We start from the raw sequence: 21,699 nt of genomic DNA, 5'->3' as shown, positions 1-21,699 counted from the left end.
AAAAAATCCCCTTGGTTTTGCGAAGAAAACAAGTTTCCGTTCTTTCCAGCCCCTGCCACTAGTGCAATCCCCTTACTCTCAAAAGACAGACGCGGCTTTGCCTGCATTTCTGTTGTTTTTTTTTAATACAAGTAAAGGGTCTTGCAATTCTTGCATACGTAATGAGCAAGTTATCTTGGCAGTGAGTACACGTCGACTGTGAAGCCTTCCTTGTACAAGGAAAATCTTGTAGAGTATGAAAACACTTTTATAAGTCAAAATTTATTGACCTCATCAATTTTGACATATTTTATATAAAAAAACCCCGATTAAATATTATATACTTAGCATTTCCGTATTTTACTGTTCATTTAAATGACTAAAAATATGACTGGAAAAATACTAATCAAATCGCCCGATTGACGACCTTTTTAATGAGATACTTGTTTATTGGGGATATTAGTGAGTTGCAAAGTAAGCTCTTAGTTTTTTATATTAATTTGTTTATTTATTTATTTATTTATTTATTTATTTGAAAAAGACACGTTGAGTACATAACAAATTATTAATTCAGGACGTTCACAACATGACATTTAGAATAAAAATTACAAGTAATCAGTTAGGAAAATCAGAAAAAACAAAGTGGAGGAAAAAAAGAAAGCAAAAATAGTTTTATACAAAAGAAATAAAATTTAAGAAAACAACAATGATTCAAAAAATACAAATTAAACAATAAAATAGAATTTAAAAAACAGAATATATAATGGATCGCCAAAATAATAGTTTAATAGTTTAATAGTTCTAAAGCAAAAAATTTCCGTGACATCTATGATCTCACAAGATCAACCATAAACTGAACAATCTAAATATAGAAACATTGTTTGAGTATGTAAACAAACAACTCAAGATGGGTTATATTAAAAGAATTCTTGATGATAAGGCACTAAATATCCTAACGAAGTAGCTTTTTTAACATATTATGCAACCTTCATAAATATCAAGAAGAGTTGAATCAACTGTAAATTCAGTAAATTCGGCCAAATCCCATCGTGTAATAATATTTCAATAAAAGCATTTCAAACAATTAATAAACGAATGAAATATTTATGTAATACTAACATATTATGTGAGTATTCTTGTAGTATTAGATTGGTTCATTAGATTGTTCTGAAACTAAATATTTGTACACTCCAAGTTGAGATTATTCAATGCATTAAGATATAAAATTTCTTGTGAAATATATAATAACCTAGTGTAGCAGGAGTCAGAATGTTCATTTCGGAGCATTTAAATGCAAATATCAGCGTTTCAACTTGTTTTAAACTAAGACAAGTTTCAACTGTATTCTGTATATGAAACTTCATCTCGCACAAGATGAAAAGAAATTGCTTACACCGAAACAATATAACTTAACAAAACTATTTATTTTACTCTTCGGTGATTATTAATTATTTTAATTGATAGGTACATGTATTTATTTTATGTCAAATGTATACAAGAAAAAATTATTATGCAAAGGACTAGCGTTAATCAAATAAGCATTACTAAATAAGATAAATTGGCTCAAATTGCGATGATTGTAACTTGATAATTACGATATTACAATATGTGTAACCATTTATTGTCTTAATATTCAATACAACAATTACAGAAATATTTTTTGTATATAAATTTTGTTTATATTTTTATCTTATATACAAACTGTGGCTCGATGCGATACATTGGTGAGTTTTAATATGGCGATAACTTCAATAGTCGACAGGTACAGCTTAATACAGTATTTTTATACTGATATTTAAAGAGAGTGATAGTTTATAAATAATTATAAAACTATGGCATGTACTTAACGGTATTTTTTTCTAACAGAATAATATCGACTAGGTACTTATATTATCATCTTATAAGAATGTATAAAATGTTTTTTTTTATGTTATAGGTATTTGTGAGACACACTTTTTACCACAACAATATAATCTGTTGAATGTTAGTAGAAGGGCAACGACCTCGGGTCCTGTCAGCTTTATTTCGACAAGTAAGAATCAGCTAGTCAGTTAACTATCGCACAATTATTGCATCTACAATCAGCATATTCTACACATGTGACAATTTTCGATGTGGTTCGACTACCTCAAGCATCGTCATCAAAACACCTTTTTTTCAATTTTCAACAATGCGGAGATCGGCAGATTTCCCAATTGGAAACTACATTAAAAATCACTCTCGCAATTTACCTAATATTGATGTACAAGTATATTGATGAGTTAGCTTAGTCAGTTCCGTAATCTAAGTCTTAGCATCACTCCATACAAAATTTCTTCCACTAAGCCTTGGACCAGCGCACTCTCTACACGCACCTCGCCCTTCAGCATTCTTTTACCATGCCTTGGACTACAGCATCACTTCCACCGAGCCTCGGACCACTAACGTAAATTCTGTATTATTTTACTCTTGTACCAAGTGTATACCGTTACGCAGCAATAAACTTTCAAGCCTCCATTCATCTGAACAACCTCCAATCCGTCTTTCATCCCTAAAACGGTCTCGTCCCTCTACAACGGGACCACCAAAAAACTTTCATAATAAAAAAAAAGAATCAAGCAAATACGTACGTATATAGGGTATGTAGTTATTTTTATATAACATTTATTAAATTTTTTCCTTACTTAATTATATGGGGTAAATGTATATTATTGAATAATATATTGCATGTTTGTACAAATTCTGAATAGATAAATTAAAAGTGACATATTTTTACCAATCCTGAAAACTTGCTATCGGAATTCAGAAAAGTTATCCTGTAATTATTATAAAAGTTTACCTTGTATTGCTATCCATACGTCCCATATCCATTCAAATCGGCAATTTAAAAAAAATATTCTCAATTATTGTTGATTTCTAGCTATAATCATTAAATATGTGTTAATACTACTTAGTTCCATAACATAGATCGTCATCGTATAAGTATCATTGATGCTACGTACATTATACAAGATCTTTATTACAGATTGCATCGAATCGTATTAAACTTAGAACTACACGTCGTTTGATTCACGCATACAAAATGAAGTAGGCGTATCACACAGGCCGCCCTATATAACTGTACACACAAAGGTACCAAAGAAGATTTCTGCATGAATCTCAAACTTGAATAATATAGGTTAATATAACATATTTCTAGTTGACCTGAAATCTAAAATAATTTAATAACATACCTACTTAGGTATTTCACTCACCACCACAAGTATTTGTTAGTTAGTTAGTTAGTGTAATTTATATTAATAAATCTAATTATTATAAAGTTTACTGTTTTGGATGCAGTGGTTCTCCCATGGAATTTTTTGACTCCATATATTTAAACCTAAGATAAAATATGTTATTGCAAATATACTAAATAAACTCAGTATAGTTACGTATACAAATGGTAATCGTATATAATACTACAATGTTTGTCAGTTGTATACACTATACGTCATAATATATTCAAGTATTAATACAGTCTTAGATGCCAGACGGCGAAACCTGGATCGGTCGTACTGATTTCAATGGAATCTAAAACTGTGACAAGTTGGAAAAAAATGGATCCCACGATCAGGTATTTCCTGCATCCATAAATTTCCACATATGTCTAAATTGTGTAAGAATGTTGAAGAATAAACATTGTAAAAGTAAAGCTGTGTTTCAATTCAATACCAATATCTTTGACCGATAAAACTCTTAGCATGTAAAATTAAATGACAATTGTCTACCTATAGTCAAAATTATTAATTAATAATAATATAAACGCGTCGATATTAAAAAATCAGAATAAAATAATGATATGAATTGTCATACGACAAAATTAAATGTCATTCATATTTATAATATCCACTGTCAACGAACTTTTTGTACACCTCTAAATTGTTTTTTAATAAATGGATATCATTGATGTTTTTGTTACGTGCTAATAGTTCCTTATCGGTGTAATCTACTACTGAAAGTTTCCAATATTAATTTGGAAAATTATCATGTTGTGACATTTCGTAGCCGTGGTTGTTATATACCTATTATTATTGTACTACTTTTTGGTAGCTCTGTTATGTATTTTGTCAATAATGTAATAAAAAAACTAAACACTACCTACTATAATTAAGTATTGGTATGTATGTGACTGTAGTATAAACTGTGTTCTCGAGGAACGTATGCTGTACTTAAATAATACGGATATAAATAAAAATGTTTTTGAGTAATACACATTACTTTTATTTTATTTTAGAAAAAAAATTTTTTTTAATAAAATATTATTACTTTGAATTTATTCAAAAATTTCCGTATATTCTAGGAAATAACGTGTTAAATATACATGCTTATAATAAAAATAATCCTAAAATAATAATATGAGACTGTTTATCGAACGCACATATGTAATAATTGCTAGTTTTTTTGCATCTTTGCATAAATTTGCATGCATTTTCTTTGCATCAAGACTGTCTTTAACGTTTTCAGATACATACATATTATTCAATTAGAATATAAAATTATATACTAGTTAAATTAAACGGATGCTTATTTCGTATGCTGTTCTTAGTACGTAGCATTGCACTTCGCCTTAATAATATATTAACAATATTGTTATTCGAGCACTAATTGTTTTTTTGTATCTAAACAACAAAATGGTATGTATGTCCAAATAATTATTTTATTACATTATATTGACTAAAGTTTCGTTATGTTTTGAAGATTTTTTCCCATGATATGTATTAAATATTTATTAGTAAATAAAAATTTCCGGCGGCATTTGTTTATTTTTTTTTAAATATAATTTTTATTTTTTTTTGTATTTTAATCCCGTATATTTTGTGGAACGAGAGATATTTATGTGTTAAAAATGCAAATGTTCCCCAAAGTTGTTATTGACTAAGCCTGCAACAAGGTAAAGGTGTGTGTAATACGAAAATGACGCACTGCGGTAGTTCGTAATCTTTCTCAATGAAACAAGACCGTTATAAATTTGATCTAAAAATACGATTGTGTTAATTGCACAAAAAACTGTTTGTTAACATTCATACATCCATGAACATGTTAGAGCATGCGTTCATGAACAAGTCTAGTTATTAACTCCACCTGCTACCCATATTATTAAATATCACGTAGAGGGCGTAAAGAAAATATTTCTTTATAACAATTTTTAGCACTTTTTCTTACTTTTCACGTGTCGATAATAATAAAAAATAAGCTACTGATATGTACCACAGAAATTTTTGAGACAAATGGATGCTTTTATTTATTTCAATACATAAAGCATAACTTTGGTTGATATATTATTATATTATCGGTAGAGAAGAATCAATAAAAAACAACGATTTAATATTTACCATTACATAGTATTACAATAATAAATTTTAATACGATTATTTTCTAATCCCAGTACGATGCAATTGCTACAAATAGTGAAAAAATTAAGAACTCTTCGTTCCATAAGTAAAAAAAAACATAATATAATATATGTACATATGTATATATTTAATATTACCTATAACAATATTGGTGTATATAATAAAATTTTGTTTTACGAGAAATGGATGTTAGTCACTTGCTCATCCTTTCAAATCCAAACTGGGTCCAAACGTTTGTTGAAAAATAACTTTTTAATAAATATTTTTTTTCAGACACTAGATTCGAATTCGGGAGACCCACGAAATTATAAGCCTGATAATATAACGTCGAGGGTCCGAGGTTCAAATGCTGGGTCTGGCAAATACACGTCATATTGTTTTTTTTAATTTCTTTATTAGTCAGAATATGGGCTTAATAGGTTGGGCAAGTGGGTAAAATCCATTTCTCGTAAAAACAAAATCTGTTAATACAAAACCTTCACTCTGTGGAAGCCCATAATAATAATATGAACGTATTATTATTGGACATAAAAAAATGTGTCCGTCTTAAGGCAAATGTTGACTTTTATAAATCTGACAGTGTATGTCCGAACATAATATATAATAGAGTTTATAAACCTCATAGTAGTGACAACACCGCCAGATATTATCTTAGCAGATGGGACCCAAAATCTTACGCAGAATTTTACGTTCAAATACTTGCAACTTCTGAGAGTTCTTGAGCTCAGTGTCCAAGTTTTTGATCCATATGACAGAACTGGTCTTATGAGGGTTTTGCAAAGACAAACATTTGTATTCCGTGATAAGAGCGAGAATTTCAATTGTTTTTTTGTCAGTAATATCATTCATTTATTTATTGTTGATATTGTATTTTATTAATAAAATACATCAAATTAACGTAGGTTTGTATTTAACAACATTTAAAAAGCTATAAAAATATATATTTATCTATATTAACTAACATTTATAATGAGATATTTTTTTAATAAATCCTTGTTTATATTTACAGATATTTGTTTAAATATTTATATTAATGATTTACCATTGTTTTTAGAAAATTTAACAAAAATTTTACGGTGATTTTAAACTACACACCTAAATAGAAATATGTATGTGTGTATTAAGTATGTATAATTATTGTGTTCAATATTTAATCATATTAAATTATCATGTTATATTATTTATAAGGGTGCTAAGTAACAAAGTTTTTTTTTTTAAATTTTCTATCTTAGTCTGGTAAAGAGGTCAAATACTTTTAATCCAATTAAATTATTTGTAAACATTATTTGCATTAAAACTATAATCTAAATACATTGGTAAGACGTGTAATAATTCGGATACCATAAGAAAAAATATGTCATTCAATTCTTCATAAAAAAATGTTATATTATCCTGCGGATGCTTATTTTGTATACGATACATGCGAATAGCATAATATGAGTGGGAAGGTATATATTTAGTTTGTTATTTTTTGTTGAAAAATTCTTAAGGGGGGACATGCTCGTCGAAGGTCAAAATTGAGTTTTTATTGTATTTTCAAACCATGATCCTGGACACTCCTTAAACGTTGTAGATAATCTATTTATATAATTTTGAAGCCTTATTATCCTTTATAGTTATTTTAAACATTTGATGACTGCATAAAGTATTTTTGTTACATAAAATAGTATTCTTTTAAGCCTCTCGCTCTAATGTTTTAGAATATAGTCATATTTCGGTACATAACTGTGCAGTGGTGTTAAGATTTTTTACATTTATTCATTTTTAAACGCATTTATAAAACCATTAGTATAATTTATTTTGAGATAATTTTTGTAAAATATTCACGATAAAAAATTATATTGATAATCTCTGTGATCCCAAATTTGACCAGAATTAGGCATTTTATTATTCAAAAAATCGGCAAGATTAACACATTTGAAGACAATTCTAAAGATATTTATTATAAGCTATGTTTTCGATCATTTAAGTGTGATAAACATCTTATGAATAATGCTTGCTTTATAATAATTATTGACCTAAGAATAAGGTAGTGTTTTTTTGAAATACGCCATTTCTTTTGTCATTCCCTAGTAGTTAACCTACAACATACGGCCGTAGCCATAAATTGACAAACTATAATTAAAGTAGAGAATAAAATTATGTTAACGCGCGTGTTTGAACATGTACCTAACCGAATTTTTTTTTATTTTTTTTTAAACGGTACATGTTCAAACACGCGCGTTAATATCATTTTACTCCCTACTTCAATTATAGTTTGTCAATTTATGGCTACGGCCGTATGTTGTAGTTTAACCACTGGGGAATGACAAAAGAAATGGCGTATTTCAAAAAAACACTACCTTATTCTTAGGTCAATAGTTATTATAAAGCAAGCATTATTCATAAGATGTTTATCACACTTGAATGGTCAAAGACATAGCTTATAACAAATATCTTTAGAATTGTCTTCAAATGTGTTAATTTTGCCGATTTTTTGAATAATAAAATGCCTAATTCTGGTCAAATTTGGGATCACAGAGATTATCAATATAATTTTTTATCGTGAATATTTTACAAAAATTATCTCGTAATAAATTATACTAATGGTTTTATAAATGCATTTAAAAATGAGTAAATGTAAAAAATCTTAACAACACTGCACAGTTATGTACCGAAATATGACTATATTCTAAAACATTAGAGCGAGAGGTTTAAAAGAATACTATTTTATGTAACAAAAATACTTTATGCAGTCATCAAATGTTTAAAATAACTATAAAGGATAATAAGGCTTCAAAATTATATAAATAGATTATCTACAACGTTTAAGGAGTGTCCAGGATCATGGTTTGAAAATACAATAAAAACTCAATTTTGACCTTCGACGAGCATGTCCCCCCTTAACCCCATATAAAATTCTGAACGACGTTTATCCCATGGAGAAAAACGCTGTCAAAAGAAAGAAGAAAAAAAGAAAATTGTTTATTTGTATTGGTTATCACGGGAGAGGCTTTAAAGCCACGACCGAGAAAACTTGGCATGTGTGTGTGTACCCACTAATGGATCACATTGGGGATTATCTCTGACGATAATTCAAAAACAAAAATAAAGGTACCGTTGACATAATCCAAAGCCTCGCAGGTGAGCTTTCTAATATTTATACCATATCCGCGCTTTTATGCAACGAAGAAAAATGTGAATCTGTATGTTGTCTTTATAGAGCTATCTTTATTTTAAAATGTTAAGATTCATGACATGTAATTTAAGGATCGCACAGCATCATGATATACTTAAATGTGTAATATATAGTTTCTTCTTTTTGTGAAAGAATTTTTGAATACTTTGTCAGTTTGCTGAATATTTCAATGAAATTTTGTAAATATGGTATTTGGAGAAACTTTAGCTTAGATATATAACAATATAATATGAACGTGGTACGCAGAATATAAATAAATATTAAACATTATTTACTTTTAAATCCTAATAATTCACTGTTATTGATATAAATTACCTAAATATACATAACTTTAAAACAACTCATGCATAATAATTATTATACACACTATAAAAATAATTTTGTAGAAAAAAATACGACACCCGATGTAACTTGAACCTGTATCTGCTGGATTTGCGCCAGTATGCTTTTCCTAGTAAACTACGGCCATCCTACTAAATTACGACGATTTAAACTAGTAGTTGTTACATGGAGTGCTTATCGAATTGCGTTATAATGTAGGCTATCGGTTTTAGTATATAAAATTAAGGTAGGTATCAATTAATTCCTTAATTACTACGAAACCCGGGTCGTAAAAAACTACTCAATTGGAATAGTACAAAACTTAAATAATTTTCAAATCATTTGTACGATCAAATATTTTTCACATTATTCAAAATATAATAGAGGTTATAAAAAAGTAGATAATATTATATGCTCCTAAGTGAAACACATTTATGATGAATGATTTTTAACTATTACTTAACTCACTGGACAAAACACACATTGACAAAAGTACAATACTAGAAGAGTGTTTTACTTTTAAAATACGTACAATCAATCAACGTATAATTTACAGTTTTTTTTTTAAGAATTATTAACCAAGTTACAACTATTCTTAATTTAAAACCTACCTGAAATATATAAAGCACTACATGCCAAAAACACGAGACTTTATAAATATAGAGTCTACAAATTTTATTATATACTATCTCCAAAGCAAAATAATTGCTCTTTGGCAAAAAAATAAATAAAATCGAAACAGTAAAAATATATATTTTTATATGAAAGGCACTATGTGCCACCTGATATTGTATTTAAAAAACGATTAAAAATATCAACACAACTTACATTTCAACGTTTTTTTTTTGCACTTGGTACTTTGTTTATTTGCGCTATTATTTTTTAAATTTAATAATAAATAGATACATCGTTATTATTGTGACCATATAAATATTAATATCTGTTTTATACCAATAGAAGTCATCTTTACTTGCAAACAATAAATTTCAAAATAATTCCATGCATGTACCCATTCTGAAAGTGTGTACCTAATGCTTCCGATATATTGTCACCCCAGTTCTATCTTGCTGTTAGTGCAATTTGTTAATAATGACAATATAATATAATAGTTCATCTATCCCTAAAATGTTAGTGGTTTTACGGCGGTCAAAAAGAGCCGACATACACAGTAACCACTTTACTTTCACACTCAAATCAACAATTCAAAATGCCGGATAAATTTATTTACTATTACGTTATCCGAAATGTGGGCGGGTGGCGGTTGCAGCGAGGGTGGGCGGCGGCTAAGCCCACCTTCGGGCAAGGAATAGCTTAAAATTGAAATTTATATTTAATAAGCCAGTAGGCGATGGGCGGACCTAGTTATCCGGTTTTAAGTGAGCTACTTGGTGCACTGGAAAGTTTCCGAGTTACAAAAAAAAACTAATCGTGTTTCAAAAAGTCATGTGATCATAAATACAAAATGTGTTCATATTATGCATAACATAATACCTATTGTATATCAAATTGAATTTATAACTCTTTAGATCTTTGTTTTTAGGAAAAGAATTTTTATATAAAAACGGTGTATTTTTTTCATTTCTTAGAAACAAATAAAGTTGATGCAAAAAAAATGCATGAAAAAAATAAACCAAAATTTTCAGATTATTATATTATGAAAAAGCTATGACATGCTGTATTTATCATAAACGTTTAAAATAAAAGATCATTTTCAACGGTAAAGTGAATTTGCTTAAGGGCGGACGTGCTCAGCGTGGGTCAAAATGGAGCTTTTTTCTATTTTCAAATCATGTTCCTGGACATACCTTAAACGTTGTAGATAATCTATTTATATAATTATCAAGCCTTATTATCCTTTATATTTATTTTAAAGATTTGATGACTGCATAAAGTATTTTTATTACATAAAATAGTATTCTTTTAAACCTCTCACTCTAATGTTTTAGAATATAGTCACATTTCAGTACATAACTGTGCAGTGGTGTATGTTGTAGCTTAACCACTGGGGAATGCCAAAAGAAATGGCGTATTTCAAAAAAATACTACCTTATTCTTAGGTCAATAATTATTATAAAGCAATCATTATTCGTAGGATGTTAATCACACTTGAATGGTGAAAAACATAGCTTATAATGAGTATCTTTAGAATTATCTTCAAATGTATTAATCTTGCCAATTTTTTGAATAATAAAATGCCTAATTCTTGTCAAATTTGGGATCACAGAGATTATCAATATAATTTTTTATCGTAAATATTTCAGTATAATAATATTAATATAAATTATACTGATGGTTTTGTAAATGCGTTTAAAAATTAATAAATGTAAAAAATCTTAACACCACTGCACAGTTATGTACTGAATTGTGACTATATTCTAAAACATTAGAGCGAGAGGTTTAAAAGAATACTATTTTATGTAATAAAAATACTTTATGCAGTCATCAAATGTTTAAAATAAATATAATGGATAATAAGGCTTCAAAATTATATAAATAGATTATCTACAACGTATAAGGTATGGCCAGGATCATGCTTTTAAAATAGAACAAAAGCTTCATTTTGACCTACGCTGAACATGTCCCCCCTTAATGGATAACGAAAAAGGCTTCACAGCCAACTCGAAAAGCATAAAAATAAAAAAGGAAACCAAACTTTCGACCAACAATCGAATGATATATCACTGAGCTAATATGTCATACAAGATCGAGTGGCAAAAATGACTTCTGCTAGGTATAATTACAATTTCTTTACCTCTACTATGCGTACCCTCCCATTCATCGATGGCCGAGTGTCTTACGCGTTGGCTTATAATGCCGTAGGTCCTAAGGACCCTGGGTCTGGCAGAAGTGCATTTTTTTTTTTAATTTGTGTTTGGAGAGTATGGACCTAATAGACTGAGCAAGTGGCTAACATAAATTTCTTGTAAAAACAAAAATCTGTTAAAACAAACCTCCACATGTGGAAGCCCATATGATCCTATTAGGATCGGATATGGTCAAAAGAAGAATAGAATGCATGCCCTCCAGAGACATGATTTTTTTTATTGAATAATAATAATTGGTTGCCGATTGTGAGTGATTATCATACTTATTTCCCACATACTCCGAATCCAGTATTATTGCCACAAGACAAAGTGACCAGTAGTTACGGGTCACTAATCGATCGTAAATGCAACGAACATTCAGTCAGTTCAAGGATACGATCGAGTGCGTGTTGAATCGAGTGATTCAAAACATTCTCTTAGACTTTCGTTGCACTAAGTCTGTTACGGCTTGAGTGAACGTCGCATCCTTATCATTCATAAAACTCATCATCATTCATCCACCCTCACATATCATCCATAAAACTGTGTACCAAGTACCGCATACCGGATGACCTAGAACAAACAATACCACGTGAGTGACAGTGCAACCAGACCAAGGAGCCATCATAAATCATCATCATAGGTCAGTGTTTGGCATTATGTTAAATCGCCCCCACCCCTAGATCCGGACTCTACATCATCCTTCAAATTATACAGTCCACTGCTAAAAGCGCCACCAATAATTATTACTACCGTAGGTAGTATAAAATTGCAGAAATATTGCGTAATAGTATCAAAAGATTGCTGCGGATGGGAGGATCGGGCGTGCAATAGGCGGCGAAGACCGCACATAATTATGCATTAGCTTTGGCTCAGTCTTTATGGGTTGATAGTTTTATGGGAGCATTTATAAAGATTTGGTGCAGTGATATACCCTGAGCCCGCTTAATAACCGCGCTCCGGCCGCGAATGCCTCATGTCGCCTCGAGAAAATACACAGACGACTATGTGGATAACACTTCAGTCTTTGCCAAATGCCTCGTTAAGGGAATTGAAACTGAGCATATAAATTTTTCTTTCCCCACTTTAAATTTGAATTTATTTGACTTTAATTTATGTGTTCCTTCGAAAAATTTTCCCTTGATAATTTCATAAGTTTTTTTCAGACGAACAGACAATTTTCTTAAAACTCCTTATACATAGATACATAAAAAACTTTTTTTAAAAAACACGTATGTAAATAATCTATAATGGTGTTTATTCTGCTTTTAGTACCATTTTCCATCGAAGGTTGGCGACCAATTTGCAGTACACCTCTTTTCCTGAGCAAGTCTTAACAGATTTAAAATTCAGTCAAAAAGACATTCTACCTACATTTCTACGTACCCTCTATTTTCCGTACGCTATATATTATTATATAAAGAGGTTTTCAGTAGTTTTTTTTAACGAGAAAGTCATTTAAAATAGTCATTTATTCAAACTAATAGGTTCAAGTTCTGGCCCCAAACATACATTGAAAATCACATGTAAATTTTCCAGACTTGTGATTCGAACCGAAGATCCAAGACTTTTAAACTGACGCATTACCACTTGGCGATTGTAGACGTTAACACTTTTTTTTTCATTTTTTAATGAAGCAATTGTCATATTTTTAAAATTGCCACTACATACTAAATCACGTAAAATAAGTATATTTTATATTTTAATTTTATTATTTCAATAATTTTATTTAAGAATATGTTGTCTTACCACGGAAACATTAATTATTACTTTTCAGCGCTAATGAAAATTATTAAGATATTATATTTCCCTAAGTTGTGCTGAAATAAATGGTCAAGTTTGATCTATATTTACATATTTGCATTTAAAAGCTATTTTCCTTCGAACAGTGTTTTATTTAACCATGTTTATATTATCATGTTATGTATTTTTGCAAAACACTGCATAGCTTGCAAGTATGATAAGTTTAGGGCGTATTTCCACCGCACACTTTCATCTTATAAAAGTTGAACTCTGCTAAAGCTCCAAAAATACTCTTCGCTCACTTCACAGGCAGATGTTTGGATTCAATAGATACTTATCCGAAGAGAGGGTTCCAAGTTTCGTAAACTGCATTTCGTAGCGAAACATCGAGCAAATACAAATAAAATTCTTTAAACTTTGTCAAAGACAGACAGCACTGTCACACTTTTTCAAGTCTTCCCAAAAGTGACTGAATTCGTTCGATGCTGTTTACTTACAGCGCATATTATTTTGAAACTTTATAAAAGTTTACATTTTATTCAGAAATCGATTTCGATCAAGACGAAAAATGAATAAAATAAACCATCACAGTTTGCACGAAAACATCAAATGTAGAAATTGTTTTTTTGTATAAAATAAAAAGAGATAGATATGGTTATTAAAAAAACATTTTTAAAAAAGTGTCGTTTTTACACATTCTCAAACTATACTTAATAGTGGTTTATGAGTTAACTAATATAATAAAATATTTTTTTTTAAGATTCTGACGATAAAGATCAGTCATAAATTTATTTTTATCCATTTAATTCAAATCCATAAAAAAGTTTATGTTGATTTTCTAGCCGACAAAACTGCGTCGTTTGTTGACTCTACCTCTTAAATGACAAAAATATATTTAACTATCCATTACATTTGTTTGTTATGCATAATCCATTTAGTAAAGTAACACGGAATATAGCGACATAAACCAGTTGTGGAAAACACAATGGGGTGGCTCGTAATTGTTAACAATTTTATCGGCAACGACACAGGGGTAACTGACGGATTTGCAACAATTGAGAGTCTTCGGCCTCTACACCAAGTCGAAGGCGGACAAAGAAGGTAAAATATGCCCAAATCACATCCCCGTAATTGCAATGTTGATAAAATTGTGATACTGCCGCGTCACAGTCTTTCAAGTAAGGTTCTACTAATAAACTTCAAAAATAATATAATTTCTATCCAGTATGCTATCGTACACTAAGTATAACTTGTGAAGAATAAATGCATACCTATTATAATGTCTTATATAGCATTATTTCGTAAATATGAATTACAGACTTAAAAATGGTTAATTGATCACAAGAGAATTACTGAGAACGGTATACCTTATTACACACGTACATTGCAACTAAATATTTTGTAAATAAATTATGTCAAAACTCATTGCTATTCAAATTTATAGAAATATATGGAAACATGTTTTACCTTATCGAGTTATTTAAAATGTGATGTCAATTTGTCTTACCTGAAACAAAATAAAATATGATAATTAAAATTTAACATTGACGTTTAGAATAGTTAGATTAAAAGATTTTTGGGGATTTTTTTCAGTATAAATAAATCAAAAACATATTAAATAAATAATTAAAATAACAAATAATTGATTAAATAAATGAATTCATAATGACTGATGATACTAATGTAAAATACTAGTAATCTTACTCTTGTCATAATAGTAAAAATAATCAAAATCGCGGCTCTGCAAAATGTACGATATTTTTTGATTTTTTGAAGCTGTATTTTCCTATTTTTTGTCATGTAAGAATAAATATTATACATTACCTACGCAGTCTTCTATTTTCATTACAATTATACTATTTTGGTCATGTTTTAGTAATAAAATATGCAAACTTTTGATATTTCGTTTGATAAAGTTTAAAGGTTTATTAATTAAAACAAAATTCTAAAAAATAATAACTATTCAAGAAAATGTATATTGATATCTGTAAAAATATTCATATTTATTATTTTTCATTAGATGATTGCTCCGAAAAAAAAATACTGGATAGACAATTAAACTATAACTGTAGACATACAATAACCATGGTATTCTAATAAAATATATTTTAATTTCGTAAATATTTATATCAGTAGCTTGGTAGTCAATAAGGCATCTGCCGTATTGCTGATTCGAATAAATTTATATGCAAAAACTGATCGCGAAAAGGCATTACCGGGATAACGAGGAAAAACTTATTAACTGAAATCCCTCACCTAATTGGTATTCAGAATTCACGTACAATTTCACTGATTCTCTTACTAGTATCTGAAATGGTGGAACGGAGCGCATACTTAGTGCGACGTACCGAGTTCAATTTCCAACGAGTCTCGAAGGAAATTAATTTGCTCTTGCAAAAAATCCTCTGGTGGTAGTTGCATGGCTGGCGTTACTACCCTGAAAACCCGTGGCGAGAAGGGGTGGGTTCGCGCTTCGAGCCTTGCATATTTTCATCCGATCTTATTAAGGTGCTATAAACGTGGCGATAATAATAATTGCATGATTCGATTTTTTTTACCACGTTGCACTTGTTAACATTTTTATACATTATATGGCGCAATCTTATTTTTTTTCTTTTGAATGACGTACAATTATTTAAGTACGCCTTAAAACATACGAAAACGTTAATTTTACTTAAACAATTAACATTTGTGTATATTATGTTTAAGTTTGTCTTTTCAAAATGAGCTACTATGCTGAAAAATGTGCAAATTCTTCTTCCGACCATCTCCGATCCTAATAAGATCATATTATTATAGGCTTTCATACAGTGGAGGTTTGTATGAACAAATTTTGTCTTTATGAGAAATAGATGTCCGCCACTTGCTCAACGTATTAGGTCCATAATCTGACTCATACAAAAATTGAAAAACAATATGCGTACTTTTCCAGATACAGGATTCGAACCTGGGACCCACAACGCTATAGACCGATGCTTAAGCCACGTGGTCATCGTGGCCAATGAGTAAATTATATTGCAAATCTTAATTGTTATATTTTTGTGTCAGTAAATAATTTCAGTATATAGTAATAAGAATAAAAGTATAGTAATTGTGAACCAGACAACCTGGAGAGACTGGTGGTTTTGGGTGGCCCCCAGGGAACACGAAGCAGAGGAAGAGCGTCTAAGTGAAGAAGCTGACTGGAGGCACCATCCATTCTGCTCTGATAGAAGCGGAAGATCGAGAGGGATGAAAATCAAACATAGGATGGTCACGATACTCAGATATGAGGGTACGACCAAAAAGAGGAAATAATCTAATATTAAGTTTATATTAAACGCCCTGAGGCTGACTTTCATAAGTAAAATCTACCCACTTATTGCATCACTCCTTCTGTTGTACCAAGATAAGTGATACCTGGCCATATAAGCATAAGGCCCCAAAGACACTTTTTACCTATATTACGTAGAAACCTGAAAACTTATGTACTGGAATTACTTTCTTAATAGATTGGCAGTATTGGACTTTTTCTTAGAAGAAAGTCACACCCGAAAAAGAATAAAAAAACTCGCCAATACCTAGATATGCACAATAGAAAAACTCACACTGAGGCATCAACTGACTTTCAAGATCTCGAAGACAATGAATATGTTAAAACTTTTATTTAATTCTTTAGGTCGAAGCAGACTTGAGAGTGGGTCTATTGTTTGGGCATCGCATCAGTTGTAGTGTGGCCTTATGGTGGAGAGGGTTCAGAAAAAAATTTTGAGACCCCTTTACTTAGGGTTGTATGGATACTATTTGTGGCTTTATCCAACTGACTTTCTCTTAGGCATGCTTAAATACTGCAGTCTGCAATTTAGAAGAAATGTTTATTTAACTACTTTTTTTTTCAACTTATACGAGGTCTAAATGATAACTCTGCCATTCTAGACAGTGTTGACCTGTGTATCCCTGATAACTATCTTAGAAATAGAGACCATCAGTTGTTTATTCTCTCAAGGTGCAGAACCAACCTGCCACTAGTAATGCCAATTGGGAGGGCGATAACTATGTTCAACGAAATTGCTTCGGGTGTTGATATATTCCACCTACGTGAGGATGAGTATAGGTGGACGTTGTATTATAAATGCTTAAAATAGGGTCTGCTTAGCTCATCCGGTGTACTTCCTTGTACCTATCTAATTTATATTTTTTGTATTTATACATTTCTACTGTTTAATAACATACTATCTATCTCTATACTGATCTATCTCTTTTTTATGTAATAGTGTTTTATATTTCTTTAATTCTAAATGTCATGTTGTGAACGTCTTAAACTTATAATTTGTAATGTCCACAATATGTTAAAAAATAAATAAATTGAAAAGTAGGGGTACTAAGGTGCTAGAGTAACTTGAATGGTGTGACACCTTAATTAGTGAAGACATCTCATATAACTATTGCAAGGTTTAGGGTGTAAGTCTATTACTAGTCTACCCTAGTATTGGGGTCAAGTGCAATGAAGAATACCAAATTATAAGGCGATCTCTGCTGCGATGTTTTAAAGGGAAGTCAGTCTATTTTGGATACGCAAAATAATTAAATAAAAGTGTAATTTGAGTTAAAGATACAGATAGGTAAGTTATGTTGAATCTTCTTCAAGGTAAAACTATCTTTTTTCTTCGTATTATCACTAAAACCAGTTTTAGTTTTAGATAAATGCCATTTTTATACAAAACCAAACGTTTTATTCCAGATCTCAGATTTTCTATGATAATTTGATATTATACGTGTCATTTTTTTCATTTTCATATTATCTGTAGATTCACCTCTATCGAATAATGTTTTTGTAATATCTTTGTTTATCGGTATATTAAAGTAAGCATTCTTATTATTATTTTTTAAATCATATTATGTTTAAATACAATTAACATAATTTTTAGTACTAACAGCTAAGGAGTCTCAACAAATCATGATATCGTCTCACCGAGCTACCATTTTTGAATATATATAATTCAAAAAACACCGTACATATAGATACTTAATAATATATTCATAGAAATTGATTTGATAACAAAGTCATTAGTATGTAAAAAAAAATCCCGTATTCAAAGTGCAAAAGTCTGTAAGTATACAATATTGTTTGTAAAAAACAACTGCGCATTATGAAACATTATTAATTTGACTATAAAATTTTATATTGTAAAAAAAAAACATCCTATCTCATTTGGAACGTGAAAAAACTGAATAAACAGAAAACGATAATTATAATAAACGCCATTGGGCGTAAACTAATTTATATTCTTGTCAAGCTCTTGCTAAAATAAATTAAAAACGTCCGCAGATTAATTATAAAAGAAGAAATTTTTCCGGTATTATAATAATATCTTGGAATTGGAACAAGCCGAATTATAATGATCGATGCTTGGTTTTTTTTCATACACTAAGTACTTAAATCATTGCATTGAACTATAAATACACAATTTGTTCCCTTTGTTACCTACTAATTATCTTATTTTCTTTCTTCATTTTAAGCTGAAATTAAAAATGTAGTTCATTCAGTGACTAGATTCATTCCCAGTATGTTCTCGTCTTTATTAGAATCCTTTGCTAGCTACTCTTTAATATTATATATATATTTTTTGACCAGCTTACTTATAGGTACCGACTAAACTCATTTCAATTTCTCCCCCCACTATATGAGATTTTTAATATCCGTATTATCCTAAGATGTTCAATTTTCTCCCAGTTTAAGTCTTCTGTGATTTTTCAATTAGCAATATCTAGTAAGATAATTTGCATTAATTAAATTATATTTGAAATTTAAATAGCACCATACCATACCCCAGTGGCAAAGATGCCTTACTAAATATATCGTTATTAACGGTGGTTATATTTTTATATACTTAATAAATTATTAGTATTCATTTGAAATAATCATTGATTTTTATTATCGAAGGATAGTCGAGAATTTAATATCGTATGAAAGTTAACAACACCATCTAGTGGATATTTATCCAAGTAGCATACGAAGCAATTCCATGCATTATTTTCACAGTTAGGGCGATGTCTTTACCTATCAGAGGCACCTAGTAGAAAAATATGAAGCTTTCAATTTACGATTTCAACTGTATTAATTAATAAATATGTATCTGAAAACATTCAAAAGAAAAATATTTTTTATTTTAAGTCAAAGATAAACTTAAAATTGTGCAACAATTATAAAATGTGAATTTGTCATAGGATCCCATCTTATTATTAGGTACATATATTTTATGATCATATTTTTTATTAAAATTTAGTTTATTAAGTTTTCTATATTTTATCGTAGATATTTGTGACTAATTCATAGTTTTAATATTTTTTATATTACCCGGCTTTGCACTGGATCGCTTCGAGGATACATTTATCTTAGATATTTCAAAAATAATATTAATAATATAAATAAAAATATTAATTATCTTTTTAATATTAAAATATTTGTGTAAAATATAGCAATATAAAAGTAATTCTAATAGGAGTAAAGGTCAAACAAAAGAACACTAAATTCAAATCGAATCCAAAATATGCAAACATTCTTATTAGTATTAATATGTAGTAAAAAAAAATCTAAATTGGATAGAGAAAACAAACAACAAACTTTGTATTTTATATAAGTTTCATCGCAATCGGACGAATGGTATAGGAATGCATACGAATAGAACAAGAAGATGATTTTCTAATTCAGAAATCTTTGCGGGCGTGCGGACGACAACTCACCAAAGTTTCATTGCAATCGGATGAATGGAATAGGAACGCATACGAATAGAAGAAGAACAAGATGGTTGTATTAATTCAGAAACCTTTGTGGACATGCGCACAACAACTGGTCAACATTGCATCATAATCAGATTAATGGTATAAAAACGCAAACGAATAGAAAAAGAAGAAGAATGTGGTTGTACTAATTCAGAAACCTTCGCAGGTGTGGGCATTACAACTGACGAAAGTTTCATTTAAATCGGATGAATGGTATAGGAATGCATACGAATAGAAAAAGATAGAATAGAAGAAGAAGAAAAAGAAGAATATGGTTGTACTAATTCAGAAACATTATTTTGTGGGCGTGAGCACAACACTTGATCAAAATTTCATTGCAATCAGACGAATGGTATAGGAACGCATACGAATAGAAGATGAAGAAGAAGAAAATGGTTGTACTAATTCAGAAACCTTTGCAAGTGTGAGCATAACAACTGAAGAAAGTTTCATTGAAATCGGATGAATGGTATATGAATCATACGAATAAAAGAAGATAAAATGAAGAAAAAGAAGATGGTAGTACTGATTTAGAAACCTTTGCGAGTATTTGCATAACAACTGACGAAAGTTTTATTGCAATCGGATGAATGGTATAGGAACCATACAAATAAAAGAAGATAGAATGAAAAAAAAGAAGTAGAAGAATAAGATGGTTGTACTAATTCAGAAACCTTTGCGGGTGTTACCACAACAACTGACGAAGATTTCATCGCAATCGGATGAATGGTATATGAACCATACGAATAAAAGAAGATATAATAAAGAAAAAGAAGAAGAAGATAGTTAATATAATTCAGAAACCTTCGCGAGTGTGCGCACAACAACTGAAGAAAGTTTCGTCGCAATCGGATGAATGGTATAGGAACCGTATGAATAAAAGAAGATAGAATGAAGAAGAAGAAGAAGAAGGTGGTTTTTCTAATTCAGAAACCTTCGCGGGTGTGCACACAAACACTCACCAAAGTTTCATTGCAATCTGATGAATGGTATAAGAACGCATACGGGACAGATAGACAGATAGACATACAAACAGACAGACATTCATTTGTCTATATAAGATATAGCCTCTAATCTTCGCGCAAGTGCAAGCAATAAGTTGACAAAGTTATATCGCAATCGGATGAACGTTATGGCAGCGTATAAAATACGAACAAACAAACAAACAAATATTGATTTTTATATATTAGATATAAACGTGTATAACTTGAAATCCTTTTTATTTCGAGTTTTGTCAGATTTAAAAAATATTTAGTGTGATTTAACACTATCTATATAATATTCACTACAAGAATCACTCTTTAAAGCGAAGTTTTCAACTTTTTATTTTTGTCGCTTATAAAAATATAATTATTTTTAATAGGTAGGTACATAATTATTTAATATAGTATATGAATAGGCTCAATACAAAAAGCTTCTCTCCATCACTAATTATTCATTGCAATATACGGACAATAATACTTACACAGTTTTAAATCGGGTATCGGTACATTATAAGTTGATACCAGGGAACTCAGAAATAATTTTCTTTTCTGTGGTT

The sequence above is a fragment of the Rhyacophila brunnea genome, unplaced genomic scaffold, assembly GCF_057557595.1.
Source record: "Rhyacophila brunnea isolate RB1 unplaced genomic scaffold, BYU_Rbru_1.0 scaffold_11, whole genome shotgun sequence".
NCBI lineage: Eukaryota > Metazoa > Arthropoda > Insecta > Trichoptera > Rhyacophilidae > Rhyacophila > Rhyacophila brunnea.
Note: the sequence above shows the minus strand (reverse complement) of the source record.